The sequence below is a fragment of the Lampetra fluviatilis genome, chromosome 24 (genome assembly GCF_964198595.1).
Source record: "Lampetra fluviatilis chromosome 24, kcLamFluv1.1, whole genome shotgun sequence".
NCBI lineage: Eukaryota > Metazoa > Chordata > Hyperoartia > Petromyzontiformes > Petromyzontidae > Lampetra > Lampetra fluviatilis.
The window spans coordinates 1,710,161-1,731,071 of record NC_136298.1 but is presented as its reverse complement, the minus strand read 5'-3'; the positions used below and the strand labels follow the sequence as shown (position 1 = coordinate 1,731,071).

The window sequence follows — 20,911 nt, the reverse complement described above, 5'->3', positions numbered from 1 at the left end:
CACCGTTTGCCACCATTCAAAGGATCAGCATGCCATCAACCAGGAAGCTGTGCCATGACCACCAAGCACACCTCATGTGATCGTGCATCTATTGCCAAAGCAATTTGAGAAAAGTTTAGAATTGTTGACAGTTCTTCCAACATATTTGTGAGAAATGTGAAACGGTCACTGAGCTTCCTCAACACATCCAAATTCACAACTCCACACCGCATGAACCAACGTCTTTAAGTGTAATTACGTATGAACTGGAGCCCAATCTTATTAATATTATCATTATAACAAAAAAAATTAACTTCTCAACCCTTCCAATATGTTGCAAAACTTTAACAGGAGAGGGCAGTGAAAATCTGCAACCTTCAATGCGATTGCACCAACCCAATGTGCCTTCATTTTGCCATCTGTGGAATGTCGTGGCATGGATACAATTCAAGACTGTCTATTTGCGCCATGTGTCTGCAAGCGCGATGGTGGTATAATGGTCAGCATAGCTGCCTTCCAAGCAGTTGATCCGGGTTCGATTCCCGGCCGTCGCAGATTTTATGTTACCACTGAATTAATGTTAAAATGAGGTGTGTATCATGGAGTCAGTTTCGAGTCAGATTCAATTTGCTTTTCATTTTAATATGAAAATTATTCATGACCAATAAGGCAGTATACTTGATCATACCATGGTTCATCATCCAAACAGCTGCATCAAATTAATTTTAAGCTTCATTCTTTGAAATCCTGAGTTCTAAATATATTGTACTCGGGATTCCTTAGATGTGTTCCTGTAAAAGAGTATTATTTGGTGCCTTCTTTCCTACAGGACAATAGATACGAGATCTTGCATTTAATGCCAAAGGCTTTGAGTTAACATTTTTGCTTCAAGTGATTTTTTATAAGCAAAAAATGTTTCATTAATATGTATTAATGTTCATGAAATTCGCATGAACGAATTGCTTTTATTTTCCTGACATGTTAAAACAAGTTTGAACCATGATAAAAATGAGTCATGGGATTATTAGTCTCTCCAAGAATCAAACGTGGAGTTTTCAGATTCAAGAGTACAGCACTTATGGGAGAGATGTCCAAGCTAACATTGAGGCCCTCTGAAACCACGACCCAACAGTGGTCCATGACGATACGATGCAAACACCTTCTAAAGAGGACAAACACACAATCATCAACATGATCACCGTTCTCACTGCCATCACCATTGTTTTCAATCATCATCACTGTCATCATTGCTCTTAATTCGCACTTAAATTTGGTTATAAGCTCTACACACTTTCAACATACCGCTAACATGTACCAGTAAAGGGCATTCAAAGAGAGTCATGCTTTATAACAATCTGAAATCTTCAATGTGCCTTCCTATTGATAGTTGTGTTGTTACATGGCTGACATGACAGCACTCTGTGTTGGTGGCAAACTGGTCATCTTAGCTACCTCCTAAGCAGTTGATCTGGGTTTGGTGACCAGCCATTGTAGGCTTTTATTTGTTATGGCTGAGTTGTTATGGTTACTGTTAATTGAATCAATATAGAATCATATCTGTTTGGTTAAAATTTCGAGAGACTGGATTATGTTTGCACGTTCCATTGCATCATGCCATCAAGTTACTTAGTAAGTGATAAACATTCCACTACATACAGTACTTTTGCATTGACGAGAGTTGAGATAAGCACCATTTGCCACCATTCAAGGATCAGCATGCCATCAACCAGGAGGCTGTGCCATAATCACCAAGCACACCTCATTTGATCGTGCATCTATTGCAAAAGCCATTTTAGAAAAGTTTATAATTGTTGACAGTTCTTCCAACATATTTGTGAGAAATGTGAAACGGTCACTGAGCTTCCTCAACACATCCAAATTCACCACACCGCATGAACCAACGTCTTTAAGTGTAATTACGTATGAACTGGAGCCCAATCTTATTAATATTATCATTATAACAAAAAAAGAATTAACCTCTCAACCCTTCTAATATGTTGCACAACTTTAACAGAAGAGGGCAGTGAAAATCTGCAACCTTCAATGCGATTGCACCAACCCAATGTGCCTTCATATTGCCATCTGTGAAATGTCGTGGCATGGATACAATTCAAGACTATCTATTTGCGCCATGTGTCTGCAAGAGCGATGGTGGTATAATGGTCAGCATAGCTGCCTTCCAAGCAGTTGATCCATGTTCGATTCCCGGCCATCGCAAATTTTATGTTACCACTAAATTAATGTTAAAATGAGGTGTGTATCATGGAGTCAGTTTCGAGTCAGATTCAATTTGCTTTTCATTTAAAGACGGAAATTATTCATGACCAATAAGGCAGCATACTTGATCATACCATGGTTCATCATCCAAACAGCTGCATCAAATTCATTTTAAGCTTCATTCTTTGAAATCCTGAGGTCTAAATATATTGTACTCGGGATTCCTTAGATGTGTTCCTGTAAAAGAGTATTATTTGGTGCCTTCTTTCCTATAGGACAATAGATACGAGATCTTGCATTTAATGCCAAAGGCTTTGAGTTAACATTTTTGCTTCAAGTGATTTTTTATGAGCAAAAAATGTTTCATTAATATGTATTAAAGTTCATGAAATTCGCATGCACGAATTGCTTTTATTTTCCTGACATGTTAAAACAAGTCTAAACCATGATAAAAAATGAGTCATGGGATTATTAGTCTCTCCAAGAATCAAACGTGGAGTTTTCAGATTCAAGAGTACAGCACTTATGGGAGAGATGTCCAAGCTAACATTGAGGCCCTCTGAAACCACGACCCAACAGTGGTCCATGACGATACGATGCAAACACCTTCTAAAGAAGACAAACACACAATCATCAACATGATCACCGTTCTCACTGCCATCACCATTGTTTTCAATCATCATCACTGTCATCATTGCTCTTAATTCGCACTTAAATTTGGTTGTAAGCTCTACACACTTTCAACATACAGCTAACATGTACCAGTAAAGGGCATTCAAAAGAGACATGCTTCATAACAATCTGAAATCTTCAATGTGCCTTCCCATTGATAGCTGTGTTGTGACATGGCTGACATGACAGCACTCTGTGTTGGTGGTAAACTGGTCAGCTTAGCTACCTCCTAAGCAGTTGATCTGGGTTTGGTGACCAGCCATTGTAGGCTTTTATTTGTTATGGCTGAGTTGTTAATGTTACTGTTAGTTGAATCAATATAGAATCATATCTATTTGGTTAAAATTTCGAGAGACTGGATTATGTTTGCACGTTCCATTGCATCATGCCATCAAGTTACTTAGTAAGTGATAAACATTCCACTACATACAGTACTTTTGCATTGACGAGAGTTGAGATAAGCACCATTTGCCAGCATACAAGGATCAGCATGCCATCAACCAGGAGGCTGTGCCATAACCACCAAGCACACCTCATTTGATCGTGCATCTATTGCAAAAGCCATTTTAGAAAAGTTTATAATTGTTGACAGTTCTTCCAACATTTTTGTGAGAAATATGAAACGGTCACTGAGCTTCCTCAACACATCCATATTCACCACTCCACACCGCATGAACCAACGTCTTTAAGTGTAATTACGTATGAACTGGAGCCAAATCTTATTAATATTATCATTATAACAAAAACATTTTTACCTCTCAACCCTTCCAGTATGTTGCACAACTTTAACAGGAGAGGGCAGTGAAAATCTGCAACCTTCAATGCGATTGCACCAACCCAATGTGCCTTCATTTTGCCATCTTTGGAATGTCGTGGCATGGATACAATTCAAGACTGTCTATTTGCGCAATGCGTCTGCAAGCGCGATGGTGGTATAATGGTCAGCATAGCTGCTTTCCAAGCAGTTGATCCGGGTTCGATTCCCGGCCGTCGCAAATTTTATGTTACCACTAAATTAATGTTAAAATGAGGTGTGTATCATGGAGTCAGTTTCGAGTCAGATTCAATTTGCTTTTCATTTAAAGACGGAAATTATTCATGACCAATAAGGCAGCATACTTGATCATACCATGGTTAATCATCCAAACAGCTGCATCAAATTCATTTTAAGCTTCATTCTTTGAAATCCTGAGTTCTAAATATATTGTACTCGGGATTCCTTAGATGTGTTCCTGTAAAAGAGTATTATTTGGTGCCTTCTTTCCTATAGATACGAGATCTTGCATTTAATGCCAAAGGCTTTGAGTTAACATTTTTGCTTCAAGGGATTTTTTATGAGCAAAACATTTTTCATTAATATGTAGTAATGTTCATGAAATTCGCATGCACGAACTACTTTTATTTTCCTGTCATGTTAAAAAAAGTCTAAACCATGATAATAATGAGTCATGGGATTATTAGTATCTCCAGGAATCAAACGTGGAGTTTTCAGGTTCAAGAGTACAGCACTTATGAGAGAGATGTCCAAGCTAACATTTCGGCCCTCTGAAACCACCACCCAACAGTGGTCCATGACGATACGAAGCAAACACCTTCTAAAGAGGACAAACGCACAATCATCAACATGATCACCGTTCTCACTGCCATCACCATTGTTTTCAATCTTCATCACTCTCATCATTGCTCTTAATTCGCACTTAAATGTGGCTAAAAGCTCTACACACTTTCAACATACCGCTAACATGTACCAGTCAAGGACACTCAAAGAGAGACATGCTTCATAACAATCTGAACTCTCCGATGTGCCTTCCTTTTGATAGTTTGCTCGTGACATGGCTGACATGACAGCACTCTGTGTTGGTGGCAAACTGGTCAGCTTAGCTTCCTCCTAAGCAGTTGATCTGGGTTTGGTGACCAGCCATTGTAGGCTTTTATTTGTTATGGCTGAGTTGTTAATGTTACTGTTAATTGAATCAATATAGAATAATATCTGTTTGGTTAAAATTTCGAGAGACTGGATTATGTTTGCACGTTCCATTGCATCATGCCATCAAGTTACTTAGTAAGTGATAAACATTCCACTACATACAGTACTTTTGCATTGACGAGAGTTGAGATAAGCTCCATTTGCCACCATTCAAGGATCAGCATGCCATCAACCAGGAGGCTGTGCCATAACCACCAAGCACACCTCATTTGATCGTGCATCTATTGCAAAAGCCATTTTAGAAAAGTTTATAATTGTTGACAGTTCTTCCAACATATTTGTGAGAAATGTGAAACGGTCACTGAGCTTCCTCAACACATCCAAATTCACCACTCCACACCGCATGAACCAACGTCTTTAAGTGTAATTACGTATGAACTGGAGCCCAATCTTATTAATATTATCATTATAACAAAAACATTTTTACCTCTCAACCCTTCCAGTATGTTGCACAACTTTAACAGGAGAGGGCAGTGAAAATCTGCAACCTTCAATGCGATTGCACCAACCCAATGTGCCTTCATTTTGCAATCTGTGGAATGTGGTGGCATGGATACAATTCAAGACTCTCTATTTGCGCCATGTGTCTGCAAGCGCGATGGTGGTATAATGGTCAGCATAGCTACCTTCCAAGCAGTTGATCCGGGTTCGATTCCCGGCCGTCGCAAATTTTGTGTGACCACTAAATTAATGTTAAAATGAGGTGTGTATCATGGAGTCAGTTTCGAGTCAGATTCAATTTGCTTTTCATTTTAAGCCGAAAATTATTCATGACCAATAAGGCAGCATACTTGATCATACCATGGTTCATCATCCAAACAGCTGCTTCAAATTCATTTTAAGCTTCATTATTTGAAATCCTGAGTTCTAAATATATTGTACTCGAGATTCCTTAGATGTGTTCCTGTAAAAGAGTATTATTTGGTGCCTTCTTTCCTATAGATACGAGATCTTGCATTTAATGCCAAAGGCTTTGAGTTAACATTTTTGCTTCAAGGGATTTTTTATGAGCAAAAAATGTTTCATTAATATGTATTAATGTTCATGAAATTCGCATGCACGATTTACTCTTATTTTTCTGACATGTTAAAACAAGTCTAAACCATGATAAAAATGAGTCATGGGATTATTAGTCTCTCCAAGAATCAAACGTGGAGTTTTCAGATTCAAGAGTACAGCACTTATGGGAGAGATGTCCAAACTAACATTTCGGTCCTCTGAAACCACGACCCAACAGTGGTCCATGACGATACGATGCAAACACCTTCTAAAGAGGACAAACACACACTCATCAACATGATCACCGTTCTCCTTCCCATCACCATTGTTTTCAATCATCATCACTGTCATCATTGCTCTTAATTCGCACTTAAATTTGGTTATAAGCTCTGCACACTTTCAACATACAGCTAACATGTACCAGTAAAGGGCATCCAAAAGAGACATGCTTCATAACAATCTGAAATCTTCAATGTGCCTTCCTATTGATAGTTGTGTTGTGACATGGCTGACATGACAGCACTCTGTGTTGGTGGCAAACTGGTCAGCTTAGCTACCTCCTAAGCAGTTGATCTGGGTTTGGTGATCAGCCATTGTAGGCTTTTATTTGTTATGGCTGAGTTGTTAATGTTACTGTTAATTGAATCAATATAGAATAATATCTGTTTGGTTAAAATTTAGAGAGACTGGATTATGTTTGCACGTTCCATTGCATCATGCCATCAAGTTACTTAGTAAGTGATAAACATTCCACTACATACAGTTCTTTTGCATTGACGAGAGTTGAGATAAGCACCATTTGCCACCATTCAAGGATCAGCATGCCATCAACCAGGAGGCTGTGCCATAACCACCAAGCACACCCCATGTGATCGTGCATCTATTGCAAAAGCAATTTTAGAAAAGTTTATAATTGTTGACAGTTCTTCCAACATATTTGTGAGAAATGTGAAACGGTCACTGAGCGTCCTCAACACATCCAAATTCACCACTCCACACCGCATGAACCAACGTCTTTAAGTGTAATTACGTATGAACTGGAGCCCAATCTTATTAATATTATCATTATAACAAAAAAAAATGTACCTCTCAACCCTTCCAGTATGTTGCAAAACTTTAACAGGAGAGGGCAGTGAAAATCTGCAACCTTCAATGCGATTGCACCAACCCAATGTGCCTTCATTTTGCCATCTGTGGAATGTCGTGGCATAGATACAATTCAAGACTGTCTATTTGCGCCATGTGTCTGCAAGCCCTTCCAGTATGTTGCAAAACTTTAACAGGAGAGGGCAGTGAAAATCTGCAACCTTCAATGCGATTGCACCAACCCAATGTGCCTTCATTTTGCCATCTGTGGAATGTCGTGGCATAGATACAATTCAAGACTGTCTATTTGCGCCATGTGTCTGCAAGCGCGATGGTGGTATAATGGTCAGCATAGCTGCCTTCCAAGCAGTTGATCCGGGTTCGATTCCCGGCCGTCGCAAATTTTATGTTACCACTGAATTAATGTTAAAATGAGGTGTGTATCATGGAGTCTGTTTCGAGTCAGATTCAATTTGCTTTTCATTTAAAGACGAAAATTATTCATGACCAATAAGGATCGTCATATCCAGCATACTTGATCATACCATGGTTCATCATCCAAACAGCTGCATTAAATTCATTTTAAGCTTCATTCTTTGAAATCCTGAGTTTTAAATATATTGTACTCGGGATTCCTTAGATGTGTTCCTGTAAAAGAGTATTATTTGGTGCCTTCTTTCCTATAGATACGAGATCTTGCATTTAATGCCAAAGGCTTTGAGTTAACATTTTTGCTTCAAGGGATTTTTTATGAGCAAAAAATGTTTCATTAATATGTAGTAATGTTCATGAAATTCAGATGCCCAAACTACTTTTATTTTCCTGACATGTTAAAACAAGTCTAAACCTTGTTAATAATGAGTCATGGGATTATTAGTATCTCCAGGAATCAAACGTGGAGTTTTCAGGTTCAAGAGTACAGCACTTATGAGAGAGATGTCCAAGCTAACATTTCGGCCCTCTGAAACCACGACCCAACAGTGGTCCATGACGATACGAAGCAAACACCTTCTAAAGAGGACAAACGCACAATCATCAACATGATCACCGTTCTCACTGCCATCACCATTGTTTTCAATCGTCATCACTCTCATCATTGCTCTTAATTCGCACTTAAATGTGGCTAAAAGCTCTACACACTTTCAACATACCGCTAACATGTACCAGTCAAGGACACTCAAAGAGAGACATGCTTCATAACAATCTGAACTCTCCGATGTGCCTTCCTTTTGATAGTTTGCTCGTGACATGGCTGACATGACAGCACTCTGTGTTGGTGGCAAACTGGTCAGCTTAGCTACCTCCTAAGCAGTTGATCTGGGTTTGGTGACCAGCCATTTTAGGCTTTTATTTGTTATGGTTGAGTTGTTAATGTTACTGTTAATTGAATCAATATAGAATCATATCTGTTTGGTTAAAATTTCGAGAGACTGGATTATGTTTGCACATTCCATTGCATCATGCCATCAAGTTACTTAGTAAGTGATAAACATTCCACTACATACAGTACTTTTGCATTGACGAGAGTTGAGATAAGCACCATTTGCCACCATTCAAGGATCAGCATGCCATCAACCAGGAGGCTGTGCCATAACCACCAAGCACACCTCATTTGATCGTGCATCTATTGCAAAAGACATTTTAGAAAAGTTTATAATTGTTGACAGTTCTTCCAACATTTTTGTGAGAAATGTGAATCGGTCACTGAGCTTCCTCAACACATCCAAATTGACCACTCCACACCGCATGAACCAACGTCCTTAAGTGTAATTACGTATGAACTGGAGCCCAATCTTATTAATATTATCATTATAACAAAATAAAATTAACCTCTCAACCCTTTCAGTATGTTGCACAACTTTAACAGGAGAGGGCAGTGAAAATCTGCAACCTTCAATGCGATTGCACCAACCCAATGTGCCTTCATTTTGCCATATGTGGAATGTGGTGGCATGGATACAATTCAAGACTGTCTATTTGAGCCATGTGTCTGCAAGCGTGATGGTGGTATAATGGTCAGCATAGCTGCCTTCCAAGCAGTTGATCCGGGTTCGATTCCCGGCCGTCGCAAATTTTATGTTACCACTAAATTAATGTTAAAATGAGGTGTGTATCATGGAGTCAGTTTCGAGTCAGATTCAATTTGCTTTTCATTTTAAGCCGAAAATTATTCATGACCAATAAGGCAGCATACTTGATCATACCATGGTTCATCATCCAAACAGCTGCATCAAATTCATTTTAAGCTTCATTATTTGAAATCCTGAGTTATAAATATATTGTACTCGGGATTCCTTAGATGTGTTCCTGTTAAAGAGTATTATTTGGTACCTTCTTTCCTATAGATACGAGATCTTGCATTTAATGTCAACGGCTTTGAGTTAACATTTTTGCTTCAAGGGATTTTTTATGAGCAAAAAATGTTTCATTAATATGTATTAATGTTCATGAAATTTGCATGCACGAATTACTTTTATTTTTCTGACATGTTAAAAGAAGTCTAAACCATGATAAAGATGAGTCATGGGATTATTAGTCTCTCCAAGAATCAAACGTGGAGTTTTCAGATTCAAGAGTACAGCACTTATGGGAGAGATGCCCAAGCTAACATTGAGGCCCTCTGAAACCACGACCCAACAGTGGTCCATGACGATACGATGCAAACACCTTCTAAAGAGGACAAACACACAATCGTCAACATGATCACCGTTCTCCTTGCCATCACCATTGTTTTCAATCATCATGACTGTCATCATTGCTCTTAATTCGCACTTTAATTTGGTTATAAGCTCTACACACTTTCAACATACAGCTAACATGTACCAGTAAAGGGCATTCAAAAGAGACATGCTTCATAACAATCTGAAATCTTCAATGTGCCTTCCTATTGATAGCTGTGTTGTGAGATGGCTGATATGACAGCACTCTGTGTTGGTGGCAAACTGGTCAGCTTAGCTACCTCCTAAGCAGTTGATCTGGGTTCGTTGACCAGCCATTGTAGGCTTTTATTTGTTATGGCTGAGTTGTTAATGTTACTGTTAATTGAATCAATATTGAATCATATCTATTTGGTTAAAATTTCGAGAGACTGGATTATGTTTGCACGTTCCATTGCATCATGCCATCCAGCTACTTAGTAAGTGAAAAACATTCCACTACATACAGTACTTTTGCATTGACGAGAGTTGAGATAAGCACCATTTGCCAGCATTCAAGGATCAGCATGCCATCAACCAGGAGGCTGTGCCATAACCACCAAGCACACCTCATGTGATCGTGCATCTATTGCAAAAGACATTTTAGAAAAGTTTATAATTGTTGACAGTTCTTCCAACATTTTTGTGAGAAATGTGAATCGGTCACTGAGCTTCCTCAACACATCCAAATTGACCACTCCACACCGCATGAACCAACGTCCTTAAGTGTAATTACGTATGAACTGGAGCCCAATCTTATTAATATTATCATTATAACAAAATAAAATTACCCTCTAAACCCTTCCTGTATGTTGCACAACTTTAACAGGAGAGGGCAGTGAAAATCTGCAACCTTCAATGCGATTGCACCAACCCAATGTGCCTTCATTTTGCCATATGTGGAATGTGGTGGCATGGATACAATTCAAGACTGTCTATTTGAGCCATGTGTCTGCAAGCGTGATGGTGGTATAATGGTCAGCATAGCGGCCTTCCAAGCAGTTGATCCGGGTTCGATTCCCGGCCGTCGCAAATTTTATGTTACCACTAAATTAATGTTAAAATGAGGTGTGTATCATGGAGTCAGTTTCGAGTCAGATTCAATTTGCTTTTCATTTTAAGCCGAAAATTATTCATGACCAATAAGGCAGCATACTTAATAATACCATGGTTCATCATCCAAACAGCTGCATCAAATTCATTTTAAGCTTCATTATTTGAAATCCTGAGTTATAAATATATTGTACTCGAGATTCCTTAGATGTGTTCCTGTAAAAGAGTATTATTTGGTGCCTTCTTTCCTATAGATACGAGATCTTGCATTTAATGCCAAAGGCTTTGAGTTAACATTTTTGCTTCAAGGGATTTTTTATGAGCATAAAATGTTTCATTAATATGTATTATTGTTCATGAAATTTGCATGCACGAATTACTTTTATTTTTCTTACATGTTAAAACAAGTCTAAACCATGATAAAAATGAGTCATGGGATTATTAGTCTCTCCAAGAATCAAACGTGGAGTTTTCAGATTCAAGAGTACAGCACTTATGGGAGAGATGCCCAAGCTAACATTGAGGCCCTCTGAAACCACGACCCAACAGTGGTCCATGACGATACGATGCAAACACCTTCTAAAGAGGACAAACACACAATCGTCAACATGATCACCGTTCTCCTTGCCATCACCATTGTTTTCAATCATCATCACTGTCATCATTGCTCTTAATTCGCACTTAAATTTGGTTATAAGCTCTACACACTTTCAACATACAGCTAACAAGTACCAGTAAAGGGCATTCAAAAGAGACATGCTTCATAACAATCTGAAATCTTAATGTGCCTTCCTATTGATAGCTGTGTTGTGACATGGCTGACATGACAGCACTCTGTGTTGGTGGCAAACTGGTCAGCTTAGCTACCTCCTAAGCAGTTGATCTGGGTTTGGTGACCAGCCATTGTAGGCTTTTATTTGTTATGGCTGAGTTGTTAATGTTACTGTTAATTGAATCAATATAGAATCATATCTATTTGGTTAAAATTTCGAGAGACTGGATTATGTTTGCACGTTCCATTGCATCATGCCATCAAGTTACTTAGTAAGTGAAAAACATTCCACTACATACAGTACTTTTGCATTGACGAGAGTTGAGATAAGCACCATTTGCCAGCATTCAAGGATCAGCATGCCATTAACCAGGAGGCTGTGCCATAATCACCAAGCACACCTCATGTGATCGTGCATCTATTGCAAAAGCCATTTTAGAAAAGTTTATAATTGTTGACAGTTCTTCCAACATTTTTATGAGAAATGTGAAACGGTCACTGAGCTTCCTCAACACATCCAAATTCACCACTCCACACCGCATGAACCAACGTCTTTAAGTGTAATTACGTATGAACTGGAGCCCAATCTTATTAATATTATCATTATAACAAAATAAAATTAACTTCTCAACCCTTCCAGTATGTTGCACAACTTTAACAGGAGAGGGCAGTGAAAATCTGCAGCCTTCAATGCGATTGCACCAACCCAATGTGCCTTCATTTTGCCATCTTTGGAATGTCGTGGCATGGATACAATTCAAGACTGTCTATTTGCGCAATGTGTCTGCAAGCGCGATGGTGGTATAATGGTCAGCATAGCTGAATTCCAAGCAGTTGATCCGGGTTCGATTCCCGGCCGTCGCAAATTTTATGTTACCACTAAATTAATGTTAAAATGATGTGTATCATGGAGTTAGTTTCGAGTCAGATTCAATTTGCTTTTCATTTTAAGACGAAAATTATTCATGACCAATAAGGCAGCATACTTGATCATACCATGGTTCATCATCCAAACAGCTGCATCAAATTCATTTTAAGCTTCATTCTTTGAAATCCTGAGTTCTAAATATATTGTACTCGGGATTCCTCAGATGTGTTCCTGTTAAAGAGTATTATTTGGTGCCTTCTTTCCTATAGGACAATAGATACGAAATCTTGCATTTAATGCCAAAGGCTTTGAGTTAAAATTTTTGATTCAAGGGATTTTTTATGAGCAAAAAATGTTTCATTAATATGTATTAATGTTCATGAAATTTGCATGCACGAATAACTTTAATTTTTCTGACATGTTAAAACAAGTCTAAACCATGATAAAAATGAGTCATGGGATTATTAGTCTCTCCAAGAATCAAACGTGGAGTTTTCAGATTCAAGAGTACAGCACTTATGGGAGAGATGTCCAAGCTAACATTTCGGCCCTCTGAAGCCACGACCCAACAGTGGTCCATGACGATACGATGCAAACACCTTCTAAAGAGGACAAACACACAATCATCAACATGATCACCGTTCTCCTTGCCATCACCATTGTTTTCAATCATCATCACTGTCATCATTGCTCTTAATTCGCACTTAAATTTGGTGATAAGCTCTACACACTTTCAACATACAGCTAACATGTACCAGTAAAGGGCATTCAAAGAGAGACATGCTTCATAACAATCTGAAATCTTCAATGTGCCTTCCCATTGATAGTTGTGTTGTGACATGGCTGACATGACAGCACTCTGTGTTGGGTGGCAAACTGGTCAGCTTAGCTACCTCCTAAGCAGTTGATCTGGGTTTGGTGATCAGCCATTGTAGGCTTTTATTTGTTATGGCTGAGTTGTTAATGTTACTGTTAATTGAATCAATATAGAATCATATCTGTTTGGTTAAAATTTCGAGAGACTGGATTATGTTTGCACGTTCCATTACATCATGCCATCACGTTACTTAGTAAGTGATAAACATTCCACTACATACAGTACTTTTGCATTGACGAGAGTTGAGATAAGCACCATTTGCCACCATTCAAGGATCAGCATGCCATCAACCAGGAGGCTGTGCCATAACCACCAAGCACACCTCATGTGATCGTGCATCTATTGCAAAAGCAATTTTAGAAAAGTTTATAATTGTTGACAGTTCTTCCAACATATTTGTGAGAAATGTGAAACGGTCACTGAGCTTCCTCAACACATCCAAATTCACCACTCCACACCGCATGAACCAACGTCTTTAAGTGTAATTACGTATGAACTGGAGCCCAATCTTATTAATATTATCATTATAACAACATTTGTTTAACCTCTCAACCCTTCCAATATGTTGCAAAACTTTAACAGGAGAGGGCGTTGAAAATCTGCAACCTTCAATGCGATTGCACCATCCCAATGTGCCTTCATTTTGCCATCTGTGGAATGTCGTGGCATGGATACAATTCAAGACTGTCTATTTGCGCCATGTGGCTGCAAGCGCGATGGTGGTATAATGGTCAGCATAGCTGCCTTCCAAGCAGTTGATCCCGGGTCGATTTCCGGCCGTCGCAAATTGTATGTTACCACTGAATTAATGTTAAAATGAAGTGTGTATCATGGAGTCAGTTTCGAGTCAGATTCAATTTGCTTTTAATTTAAAGACGGAAATTATTCATGACCAATAAGGCAGCATACTTGATCATACCATGGTTCATCATCCAAACAGCTGCATCAAATTCATTTTAAGCTTCATTCTTTGAAATCCTGAGTTCTAAATATATTGTACTCGGGATTCCTTAGATGTGTTCCTGTAAAAGAGTATTATTTGGTGCCTTCTTTCCTATGGGACAATAGAAACGAGATCTTGCATTTAATGCCAAAGGCTTTGAGTTAACATTTTTGCTTCAAGGGATTTTTTATGAGCAAAAAATGTTTCATTAATATGTATTAATGTTCATGAAATTTGCATGCACGAATTACTTTTATTTTTCTGACATGTTAAAACAAGTCTAAACCATGATAAAAATGAGTCATGGGATTATTAGTCTCTCCAAGAATCAAACGTGGAGTTTTCAGATTCAAGAGTACAGCACTTATGGGAGAGATGTCCAAGCTAACATTTCGGCCCTCTGAAACCACGACCCAACAGTGGTCCATGACGATACGATGCAAACACCTTCTAAAAAGGACAACCACACAATCATCAACATGATCACCGTTCTCATTGCCATCACCATTGTTTTCAATCATCATGACTGTCATCATTGCTCTTAATTCGCACTTAAATTTGGTTATAAGCTCTACACACTTTCAACATACAGCTAACATGTACCAGTAAAGGGCATTCAAAGAGAGACATGCTTCATAACAATCTGAAATCTTCAATGTGCCTTCCTATTGATAGTTGTGTTGTGACATGGCTGACATGACAGCACTCTGTGTTGGTGGCAAACTGGTCAGCTTAGCTACCTCCTAAGCAGTTGATCTGGGTTTGGTGATCAGCCATTGTAGGCTTTTATTTGTTATGGCTGAGTTGTTAATGTTACTGTTAATTGAATCAATATAGAATAATATCTGTTTGGTTAAAATTTAGAGAGACTGGATGATGTTTGCACGTTCCATTGCATCATGCCATCAAGTTACTTAGTAAGTGATAAACATTCCACTACATACAGTTCTTTTGCATTGACGAGAGTTGAGATAAGCACCATTTGCCAGCATTCAAGGATCAGCATGCCATCAACCAGGAGGCTGTGCCATAACCACCAAGCACACCCCATGTGATCGTGCATCTATTGCAAAAGCAATTTTAGAAAAGTTTATAATTGTTGACAGTTCTTCCAACATATTTGTGAGAAATGTGAAACGGTCACTGAGCGTCCTCAACACATCCAAATTCACCACTCCACACGGCATGAACCAACGTCTTTAAGTGTAATTACGTATGAACTGGAGCCCAATCTTATTAATATTATCATTATAACAAAAACAAATTTACCTCTCAACCCTTCCAGTATGTTGCACAACTTTAACAGGAGAGGGCAGTGAAAATCTGCAACCTTCAATGCGATTGCACCAACCCAATGTGCCTTCATTTTGCCATCTGTGGAATGTCGTGGCATGGATACAATTCAAGACTGTCTATTTGCACCATGTGTCTGCAATCGCGATGGTGGTATAATGGTCAGCATAGCTGCCTTCCAAGCAGTTGATCCGGGTTCGATTCCCGGCCGTCGCAAACTTTATGTTGCTACTGAATTAATGTTAAAATGAGGTGTGCATCTTCGAGTCAGATTCAATTTGCTTTTCATTTGAAGACGAACATTATTCATGACCAATAAGGATCGTCATATCCAGCATACTTGATCATACCATGGTTCATCATCCAAACAGCTGCATCAAATTCATTTTAAGCTTCATTCTTTGAAATCCTGAGTTCTAAATATATTGTACTCGGGATTCCTCAGATATGTTCCTGTAAAAGAGTATTATTTGGTGCCTTCTTTCCTATAGGACAATAGATACGAGATCTTGCATTTAATGCCAAAGGCTTTGAGTTAACATTTTTGCTTCAAGGGATTTTTTCTAACCAACATCTGTTTAATTACTCTGTATTAATGTGCATTTAATTCGCATGCACGAATTACTTTTATTTTCCTGCCATACTTAAACGAGTCTAAACCGTGATAATAATGAGAATGGGATTTTTAGTCTCCCGAGGAATCAAACGTAGCGTTCTAGGGTTCAAAAGTACAGTCATTCTGGGCGATATGTCCAAGCTATCACTGAAACTCTGAAACCGCGACCCAACAGTGATCGATGAAAATACAGATGCGGACAACTTCTAAAGAGGGTAAACAAACAATCATCAGCTTAGCTGCCTTCCAAGCAGTTGATCTGGATGTGTTGCCCAGCCACGGTAGCCTTTTATTTGTTTCGGCTGAGTTGTTAATGTTACCGTTAATTGAATCAATAGAGAATCATATCTGTTTGGATAAAATTTCGAGAGACTGGATTATGTTTGCACGTTCCATTGCATCATGCCATCAAGTTACTTAGTAAGTGATAAACATTCCACTACATACTGCACTTTTGCATTGTCGAAAGTTGAGATTCGCACCATTTGCCACCATTCAAAGGATCAGCATGCCATCAACCAGGAGGCTATGCCATAACCACCAAGCACACCTCATGTGATCGTGCATTTATTGCAAAAGCAATTTTAGAAAAGTTTTTAATTGTTGACAGTTCTTCCAACACATTTGTGAGGAATATGAAACGGTCCCTGAGCTTCCTCAACACATCCAAATTCACTAGACTACGCATGAACGAACATCTTTAAATGTAATGACGTATCAACTTGCGCCCAATCTGATGAATATTATCATAAAACTCAACAAATAAAACCTCTGAACCCTTCCAGTATGTTGTAAAACTTTAACAGTAGAGGGCAGTGAAAATTTGCAACCTTCAATGCGATTGCACCAACCCAATGTGCCTTCATTTTTGCCATCTGTGGAATGTCGTGGCATGGATACAATTCAAGTGGTCCATGACGATACGAAGCAAACACCTTCTGAAGAGGACAAACGCACAATCATCAACATGATCACCGTTCTCACTGCCATCACCATTGTTTTCAATCGTCATCACTGTCATCATTGCTCTTAATTCGCACTTAAATGTGGCTAAAAGCTCTACACACTTTCAACATACCGCTAACATGTACCAGTCAAGGACACTCAAAGAGAGACATGCTTCATAACAAACTGAACTCTCCGATGTGCCTTCCTTTTGATAGTTTTCTCGTGACATGGCTGACATGACAGCACTCTGTGTTGGTGGCCAACTGGTCAGCTTAGCTACCTCCTAAGCAGTTGATCTGGGTTTGGTGACCAGCCATTGTAGGCTTTTATTTGTTATGGCTGAGTTGTTAATGTTACTGTTAATTGAATCAATATAGTATTATATCTGTTAGGTTAAAATTTCGAGAGACTGGATTATGTTTGCACGTTCCATTGCATCATGCCATCAAGTTACTTAGTAAGTGATAAACATTCCACTACATACAGTACTTTTGCATTGACGAAAGTTGAGATAAGCACCATTTGCCACCATTCAAGAATCAGCATGCCATCAACCAGGAGGCTGTGCCATAACCACCAAGCACACCTCATGTGATCGTGCATCTATTGCAAAAGCAATTTTTGAAAAGTTTATAATTGTTGACAGTTCTTCCAACATATTTGTGAGAAATGTGAAAACGGTCACTGAGCTTCCTCAACACATCCAAATTCACCACTCCACACCGCATGAACCAATGTCTTTAAGTGTAATTACGTATGAACTGGAGCCCAATCTTATTAATATTATCATTATAACAAAAACATTTTAACCTCTCAACCCTTCCAGTGTGTTGCAAAACTTTAACAGGAGAGGGCAGTGAAAATCTGCAACCTTCAATGCGATTGCACCAACCCAATGTGCCTTCATTTTGCCATCTGTGGAATGTCGTGGCATGGATACAATTCAAGACTGTCTATTTGCACCATGTGTCTGCAAGCGCGATGGTGGTATAATGGTCAGCATAGCTGCCTTCCAAGCAGTTGATCCGGGTTCGATTCCCGGCCGTCGCAAACTTTATGTTGCTACTGAATTAATGTTAAAATGAGGTGTGCATCTTCGAGTCAGATTCAATTTGCTTTTCATTTGAAGACGAACATTATTCATGACCAATAAGGATCGTCATATCCAGCATACTTGATCATACCATGGTTCATCATCCAAACAGCTGCATCAAATTCATTTTAAGCTTCATTCTTTGAAATCCTGAGTTCTAAATATATTGTACTCGGGATTCCTCAGATATGTTCCTGTAAAAGAGTATTATTTGGTGCCTTCTTTCCTATAGGACAATAGATGCGAGATCTTGCATTTAATGCCAAAGGCTTTGAGTTAACATTTTTGCTTCAAGGGATTTTTTCTAACCAATATCTGTTTAATTACTCTGTATTAATGTGCATTTAATTCGCATGCACGAATTACTTTTATTTTCCTGCCATACTTAAACGAGTCTAAACCGTGATAATAATGAGAATGGGATTTTTAGTCTCCCGAGGAATCAAACGTAGCGTTCTAGGGTTCAAAAGTACAGTAATTCTGGGCGATATGTCCAAGCTATCACTGAGACTCTGAAACCGCGACCCAACAGTGATCGATGAAAATACAGATGCGGACAACTTCTAAAGAGGGTAAACACACAATCATCAGCTTAGCTGCCTTCCAAGCAGTTGATCTGGATGTGTTGCCCAGCCACGGTAGCCTTTTATTTGTTTCGGCTGAGTTGTTAATGTTACCGTTAATTGAATCAATATAGAATCATATCTGTTTGGTTAAAATTTCGAGAGACTGGATTATGTTTGCACGTTCCATTGCATCATGCCATCAAGTTACTTAGTAAGTGACAAACATTCCACTACATACTGCACTTTAGCATTGTCGAAAGTTGAGATTCGCACCATTTGCCACCATTCAAAGGATCAGCATGCCATCAACCAGGAGGCTATGCCATAACCACCAAGCACACCTCATGTGATCGTGCATTTATTGCAAAAGCAATTTTAGAAAAGTTTTTAATTGTTGACAGTTCTTCCAACACATTTGTGAGGAATATGAAACGGTCCCTGAGCTTCCTCAACACATCCAAATTCACTAGACTACGCATGAACGAACATCTTTAAATGTAATGACGTATCAACTTGCGCCCAATCTGATGAATATTATCATAAAACTCAACAAATAAAACCTCTGAACCCTTCCAGTATGTTGTAAAACTTTAACAGTAGAGGGCAGTGAAAATTTGCAACCTTCAATGCGATTGCACCAACCCAATGTGCCTTCATTTTTGCCATCTGTGGAATGTCGTGGCATGGATACAATTCAAGACTGTCTATTTGCGCCAAGTGTCTGCAAGTGCGATGGTGATATAATGGTCAGCATAGCTGCCTTCCAAGCAGTTGATCCGGGTTCGATTCCCAGCCGACGCAGTTTTTATGTTGCTACTGAATTGATGTTAAAATTAGGTGTGTATCATGGAGTCAGTTTAGAGTCAGATTCAATTTGATTTTCATTTGAAGATGAAAATTTTTCATGACCAATGAGGATCGTCATATCCAGCAGACATGGTCATACCATGGTTCGTCTTTCAAACAGATGCATCAAATTCATTTTAAGCTTCATTCTTTGAAATCCTGAGTTCTAAATATATTGTACTCGGGATTCCTCAGATGTGTTCCTGTAAAAGAGTATTATTTGGTGCCTTCTTTTCTATAGGACAATAGATTCGAGATCTTTGATTTTATTCCCAAAGGCTTTGTGTTAACTTTTTTGCTTCAAGGGATTTTTTAATGAGCAAAAAATGTTAAATGAATATATATTAAAGTTCATGAAATTCGCATGCACGAATTACTTTTATTTTCCTGACATGTTAAAACAAGTCTAAACCATGATAAAAATGAGTCATGGGATTATTAGTCTCTCCAAGAATCAAACGTGGAGTTTTCAGATTCAAGAGTACAGCACTTATGGGAGAGATGTCCAAGCTAACACCTTCTAAAGAGGACAAACACACAATCATCAACATAATCATCGTTCTCTATCACTGTCATCATCATTGCTCCTAATTCACGATTAAACGGGGGTTAAAAGCTCCACACACTCACAACATACTGCCATCATGTACCAATAGAGGGCAATCAAAGAGCGACATTCTTCATAGTGATCAAACATCTCCAATGTGCCTTCCTTTTGCCAGTTGTTTCCTGGCATGGCGAACATTCAGCCACTGTGCGATGGTGATTTACTGGTCAGCTTAGCTGTTGTTAATAGTCTGCACAATAGAGTAAATTTAGCATAAAATCTCTATCGCTTTATTTATATCAACAATACGTTGCAAAGGTTTAGACTTCGAGAGACTGAATTGTCATTTTGATGGCGCTGCTTGTGTGCCTTCCTTTGCTCCAGGTCATCAAGTGATTTAGCAAGTGATAAACCTTCCACCACATTCATTCACTCGGAGTTTGGTCAGAACCATTTGCCACCAGTCAAAGGATCAGCATGCCATAAATCTAGAGGCTATGCCCATCACCACAAAACACACTTCATCTGATCGTGCATCGATAAAAAAAAGCAATTCATAAAGGTTTAAAATTGCTGACAGTTCTTACAACACATCTTTGAGAATTGTGAAACTCTCACTCAACTTCTTCAACAGCTTTCCCTTTCCGTAGTATAAAATTTATCCACTCAGTGGCCCCTGAAAAAAAAACGTATCTGTCTGGTGAGTTGGGTGATCAGCAATCTGTGGTCCGGGCTGTACAAAACTCACGTCCCATTGTGTGGAGCATTATGGGAAACAAATAAGCAATAAACAGACGAAAGTACATTTAAGTAATATCTTCTATAGCTATAACTCTTCCAAACCAACATTTTG

At 38.7% G+C, this 20,911-nt stretch overlaps 7 non-coding genes across 7 annotated transcripts; all 7 read left to right on the top strand.

Annotated features, from left to right (window-relative positions):
- Nucleotides 1–461: 461 nt before the first annotated feature.
- Nucleotides 462–533, top strand: TRNAG-UCC (transfer RNA glycine (anticodon UCC)). The gene has a single exon. It is a non-coding gene; the product is annotated as a tRNA-Gly (tRNA).
- Nucleotides 534–3,791: 3,258 nt separating this feature from the next.
- TRNAG-UCC (transfer RNA glycine (anticodon UCC)) lies at nucleotides 3,792–3,863 on the top strand. The gene has a single exon. It is a non-coding gene; the product is annotated as a tRNA-Gly (tRNA).
- Nucleotides 3,864–5,450: 1,587 nt separating this feature from the next.
- Nucleotides 5,451–5,522, top strand: TRNAG-UCC (transfer RNA glycine (anticodon UCC)). The gene has a single exon. It is a non-coding gene; the product is annotated as a tRNA-Gly (tRNA).
- A 1,746-nt stretch (nucleotides 5,523–7,268) lies between these two features.
- On the top strand, nucleotides 7,269–7,340 carry TRNAG-UCC (transfer RNA glycine (anticodon UCC)). Its single transcript has one exon. It is a non-coding gene; the product is annotated as a tRNA-Gly (tRNA).
- Nucleotides 7,341–8,938: 1,598 nt separating this feature from the next.
- On the top strand, nucleotides 8,939–9,010 carry TRNAG-UCC (transfer RNA glycine (anticodon UCC)). The gene has a single exon. It is a non-coding gene; the product is annotated as a tRNA-Gly (tRNA).
- A 6,576-nt stretch (nucleotides 9,011–15,586) lies between these two features.
- TRNAG-UCC (transfer RNA glycine (anticodon UCC)) lies at nucleotides 15,587–15,658 on the top strand. The gene has a single exon. It is a non-coding gene; the product is annotated as a tRNA-Gly (tRNA).
- A 2,326-nt stretch (nucleotides 15,659–17,984) lies between these two features.
- TRNAG-UCC (transfer RNA glycine (anticodon UCC)) lies at nucleotides 17,985–18,056 on the top strand. Its single transcript has one exon. It is a non-coding gene; the product is annotated as a tRNA-Gly (tRNA).
- The last annotated feature ends 2,855 nt before the right edge of the window (nucleotides 18,057–20,911 follow it).